The sequence below is a fragment of the Podarcis raffonei genome, chromosome Z (assembly GCF_027172205.1).
Source record: "Podarcis raffonei isolate rPodRaf1 chromosome Z, rPodRaf1.pri, whole genome shotgun sequence".
NCBI lineage: Eukaryota > Metazoa > Chordata > Lepidosauria > Squamata > Lacertidae > Podarcis > Podarcis raffonei.
Window position 1 is genome coordinate 22642270 of NC_070621.1, and position 5543 is coordinate 22647812.

A 5543-nucleotide genomic window follows, 5' to 3' on the forward strand; every position below is an offset into this window, starting at 1 on the left:
CTCCGCCTCCTCGAAGGTCTTGCGCGCGGCAAGCCGCCCAGCCGGGCGCGGCTATTGGCTGCTGACCTTGCCACTCTTAGCTTAGGAACAATGGGAGGGCACCTTCGGTCGAGGTAGCCCCGCCCCCCACTCCTGACTGGGGGGAAAGCTCTTCTTTTACCTCAGAGAGAAGAGGCCGCATTCACGCCATACGTTCAAAGAGGCGTCATGCCACTTTAAACGACTTCCCTCAAGGGTTTCTGGGAAGTGTAGTTCATTCAGAGTGCAGAAAGGTCTAGTGACACATTCTGAAGCGGCGTGATAACAGTCCCCTCCCCTCCCAAGAATCCTGGGAGGTGTAGTTTGTTAAACCTGCTGAGAGAACTTAGAAGATACCCCCCCTCACTTCCCCACTTCCCTCTCAAAACGACAGTTCCCAGAAGGATTTAACAATCCCTCCTGAGTGTCTTCTCACAGGGAATTGCAACTCCAAGATGAGAAAGGGAGTGGAGTTCGTAACAGCACCCCTACAGCTCCCAGAATTCTTTGGGGGAAGCCGTGACTGTTTTACGTGGTATTAGGGCACTGTGAATGTATGGTGTGCATGTGACCAGAGAGAGATCCTCTTGTCTTTCATCATGGGCCTTTCTTATTTGGGTCACGCACCTGCTCCACAGACATCAACTGGTTTAGTGACAGGAATGGGAGTCAGGAGCAGGTCAGCAATAACCCACATGGCTAGCAGCGGCACCACCTTGTGCCAAAGGCTGAGGGGGCCCAATGTTGCACTATGCGGCCACAAGGTTGGGTGCTGTGGCAAGACCCCTTTTGCTGTGCACTGGAGCACCCTGTGGTCAGTAGAAAGCGGGGCACCATGCAGTGCCCCCCAGCAGAGCGTTCCATGCTCAGGAAAAGGCCAGGGGCCATACCATGCCCCTTGCTGGAGCACCCCGTTCCACGCACACCCCGGAGAATCCCATGGTTGGGAGGTCAAGCACTGCATCACACTCCAGAACACACTGTGCCACTCCCCCAAAATATTGAGGGGGCCCAAAACAGCTCAGCGCTCCTGGTTGCTAAGACTAAAGGTCCCCACCTTCCTACAGCTCTCTAAGTCTCCTCTCCCCCAGTTTTTTTCCAAGTACTCTGAGGCTCCTTCGTGTTGCATGTCTTTGTTCTGCCTGTTCATGCCTCTTTGGGTTCTGGGAGACCAGCAGGGAGGAGAGCTGGTTGCTGCAGAAGAGGGAGAAAGGCTGGCTTCCTCACCAGCCTGACACACTTCTGCTTCTTGGGCTCCCTCATTCCACTCTCCTGTTTCATTCAGCTTCTGCCTCTGATTCTGGACTTCTCTCAGCCGCAGACTCTTCCTGCTCAATAAACCCTGTTACCTCCTCAGCTTCGGACACCATCTCTTCCCAATCTGCTCCCTCTGATCACTCATCATCATCCCACTACCAATCCCCAAGCTCTGAGCCAGTCTAGGACATTTAGTAAAGGTAAAGGGACCCCTGACAGTTAGGTCTAGTCGCAGACGACTCTGGGGTGGCGGCACTCATCTTGCTTTACTGGCCAAGGGAGCCAGCGTACAGCTTCCTGGTCATGTGGTCAGCATGACTAAGCCACTTCTGGCGAAACCAGAGCAGCACACGGAAACACTGTTTACCTTCCCACAGAAGTGGTACCTATTTATCTACTTGCACTGGCATGCTTTCAAACTGCTAGGTTAGCAGGAGCTGGGACTGAGCAACGGGAGCTCACCCCGTCACGGGGATTCGAACCGCTGACCTTCTGATTGCCAAGCCCTAGGCTAAGTAGTTTAGACCACAGCGCCACCTGCATCCCTAGGACATTTAGTTGCTGTTCCTTTTTACTCCTCCTTCTAAGGGAGGCCTGATCCTGTGTATGGAAATGCTTCAGCAGCTTTCTTCAAACTGGTGCCCTCCAGATGTTTTGGACTATGACTCCTATCAGCTCCAGCAAGTTTGACAATGCTGGCTGGTGCTGGTGGGAGTTGTAGTCCACATCTGGAGGCCACTAGAGTTTGGCAACAGGCAGCTTTAAATACTCCAGACTGCTGCCAGCAACCTTTAAATTATTAGCTGTGAGACTATGTCACTTTTTAAAATGTTTTTTAAATCTTATTTTAAATTATTTTGTTGCTTTGTTGTTTTTCACCCTAGAGTCCTTTGGGGCAGAGGGGGGAACAATGGGATAGAAAGGTTAACATAAATGGTGATGGTGATTATGTTTTGGGCTGCAGTTCCCAACAGCCCCAGCCAGCACAGCTGAAAGATACTCAGAGTCGAGAGTGGATTTCATGCTCTTTATTCAGCTCATAGTGGTGAGGAGGGAATGAAAGTCCCCTCAAATTATCTGCTTTATATACATTATTTACACAATGGGCTGCACGTGATTGACTAATTCCAGAATTCTCCTGTAGGCCAATCAGGTTGTGGATTCACTTCTATCTGGAGCTGGATTGGGTGGCTCCTGCCGACCAATCATACTGCTGCATTGTTCTAGGACCAATCAGACTGCTGCATTCTGAATCCTATTCAACTCAGTACATAACACCCCTCCCCTCTAAGTTCCATCCTGCCCAGGACGTCGCATTCATAGTCCTCAAGGTAAGCCGGCGGCTTACGTGTGTGTTGCGGCCTGGGGTGTTCCCTGGTCCGGGGTTCAGGTTCTGGCTCGTGTTCCAAGGATGCTGGGTGTGATGGGGCCGTTTGGTCTGGTGCAACCAGCTCGCTCAGTCGTGGTTCTGGTTCCGGTGTCCTTTCGGCCTCGCGGGTCCTCTCTGTATTTACTGATTCTGCCTCTCCTGCTGGCCCCTCCTGTTCTGTGGGTCTCACTGCCCCACTGTTCCCTTGGGACTCCTCTGACCTGTCCTCCTCCTGGTTTTCTCCCGGGTATCGTCGCAATATCTGGTCGCAGTGGTGGCGCCAGCATTGCCCCCCATCCGTTAGCACCTCGTACGACACGGGGCCAGTGACCCTGGTGACTTTGGTGGGTACCCATGCTGGGCCTGCCCCAAAGTTCTTTGAGTACACTGGGTCCTGGGCCACGAAGGTTCAGGGGTTCCTGCCTTCCCCCACCACTATCTCATCCTGAGCTCTATCAGGGTGAAGGCGGCCCAATCTGATTGCAAGGCGCCGACCCATTAGTACTTCAGCGGGGCTCCGGCCAGTCATTGAGCTGGGGGTGCTGTGCTGTGCTAGAAGGAATGTGGCAAGGCCCAATCCCCTTGCGTCATGCGGCGGAGGGTGTCCTTGGTGGTCCGCACCATGCGTTCTGCTTGGCCATTGGCAGGGTGGAATGGCACCGAACGGATGTGCCGGATGGCGTTCTGCTCTGTGAAGGTTTGGAATTCTCCTGACGTAAATGTCCCGTTGTCTGAGACGAGAGTGTCAGGGAGCCCGTGGGTTGCAAACAGCCTGTGTAGTACCTGGATGGCTGCGGACATGGAAGTGGACGGTACCAGTGCGACTTCCAGCCATTTGGTGTATGAGTCCACCACTATGAAGAATGTTTTCCCCTGAAAAGGGCCAGTGAAGTCCACATGCAGGCGTGACCATGGTGCTTGGGCGGACTCCCAGGACTGGACTGGGGCCCTTGGGGGATCTGGGCGGGATTCTTGGCAGGCCTGGCAGTGTTTGACCCAGGCCTCTATCTCTCCGTCGATCCCCGGCCACCACACATAACTCCTGGCAAGGGCCTTCATTCTCACTACCCCTGGGTGTGTCTCGTGTAGGGCTGTGAGGACCCTTTTGTGGAGGGGCTGGGGAACAACGACCCTGCTTCCACATAACAGGCACCCCTTGTGGGCCGACAGTTCATGTTTGCGGGTTGTGTAGCCGGCGAATTCTGGCCCGGGGCTGCTGCTGGGCCACCCCCTCCACACCCAGTCCAGGACCCTATCTTTCTTGGAATGGTGTGCAACTTCTTCTGACTGAATGGGGCGGTCAGGAAGCAGCTCCAGGCTCATAACCTCTTGTGCAGGTGCTGGGTCGGGGCCTGTTTCCGGTAGTGGTAGCCTGCTGAGTGCGTCCACATGGCCCATCGCCTTCCCAGGGCAGTAAATCAGTGCATACTGGTAGCTGGCAAGGGAAATTGACCACCTGAGGACGCGAGGAGACAGCACTTGGGGGGTCTGCTTTTCGGGGGCAAACAAGCCAAGCAACGGCTTGTGGTCAGTCATCACGGTAAAGGGCCGCCCGTACAAGAAATCATGGAATTTTTTTACTCCCTTCATGATTGCCAGACCCTCCTTGTCGATTTGCGAGTAGTTCCGCTCAGTTGTGTTGAGTGTCTGGGAAAAGTATGCCACCGGTACCTCTCTTCCATCCAGGAGTTGGTGTCCCAGGACAACGCCGATGCCATAGGGCGAGGCGTCGCATGCTAGCACCACTGGCAGCCTCTTGTCAAAGTGTGCCAAGACCGAGTTTGAGACAAGCAAGTCCGTGACTGCCTGGAATGTGGCCTCCTGGCACTGGCCCCACACCCAAGGGGCCCGCTTGTCCAGGAGTCTGTGTAGGGCCTCCGCTACCGCCGCCTTGTGGGGAAGGAAGGAATGGTAAGAGTTCAATAGTCCCAAGAAGGCCTGAAGTTCAGTCTTGCTCTTGGGTGCTGGGGCATCACAAATGGCCCGTACCTTGTCCCCAGTTGGGTGGACCCCTTCTGCATCCACCATAAATCCCAGAAAGTCCACCTGAGGCACTCCTAGTAGACATTTTTCCCGCTTCACCTTGAGACCCACCATCTGGAAACGGTGCAGAACAGTGCGGAGGCGGTCCTCAAACTCCTCTGGTGTGGGCCCAGCAATCAACACATCATCGAAGAAGGGGGTGACGCCAGGAATCCCTTTAAGGAGTGAGTCCATTAGATTCTGGAATATGCCTGGTGCCACACTGACACCGAATTGCAGCCGCTTTACCCTGAACGCTCCTCTGTGCGTCACAATCGTCTGTGCCTCTGCTGTGGCCTCATCTACTGGCAGCTGTTGATATGCTTGGGCCAAGTCCAGCTTGCCAAAAATTTTTGACCCAGCCAGGGTGGCAAGGACATGGCTGACCACTGGCACTGGGTGTGAGTGGGCCGTGAGGGCCTTCTTTATGGTACATTTGTAGTCTGCGCAGATGCTTACCGAACCATTAGGCTTGATGGGTGTGACAATTGGGGTTTCCCAGGGGGCATTAGGCACCTGCTCCAGCACTCCTTGCTCCACGAGCCGGTCCAATTCCTCATCTATACGAGGTTTCAGGGTGAACTGGACCCGGCGGGCCTTGAGCCTAACAGGTCGTACTGTGGGGTCAAGCTGTAGGGCAATGGGGGGGGGCCCGTATACTGTCCCAATTTCCCATCGAAAACCCCTGGAAATTCCTTGCATATGGCGTCCATGTCCACTTGTAAGCTAGCGTGGTTCACCCCGGTGACGGCTAGCCCCAGTGGTCCAAACTATGCCAATCCCAGTAAGCTAATGTAGGGGCCCTTGACCACAAGCAAGTCCAGTTGCAGCGTCCGCACTCGATATTGCACCCTGAAGGTCCCCATCCCCATTGTGG

At 54.6% G+C, this 5543-nt stretch overlaps 1 pseudogene; it reads right to left on the reverse strand.

Annotated features, from left to right (window-relative positions):
• Nucleotides 1-3053: 3053 nt before the first annotated feature.
• LOC128406962 (uncharacterized protein K02A2.6-like) lies at nucleotides 3054-5323 on the reverse strand (annotated as a pseudogene).
• Nucleotides 5324-5543: the final 220 nt, after the last annotated feature.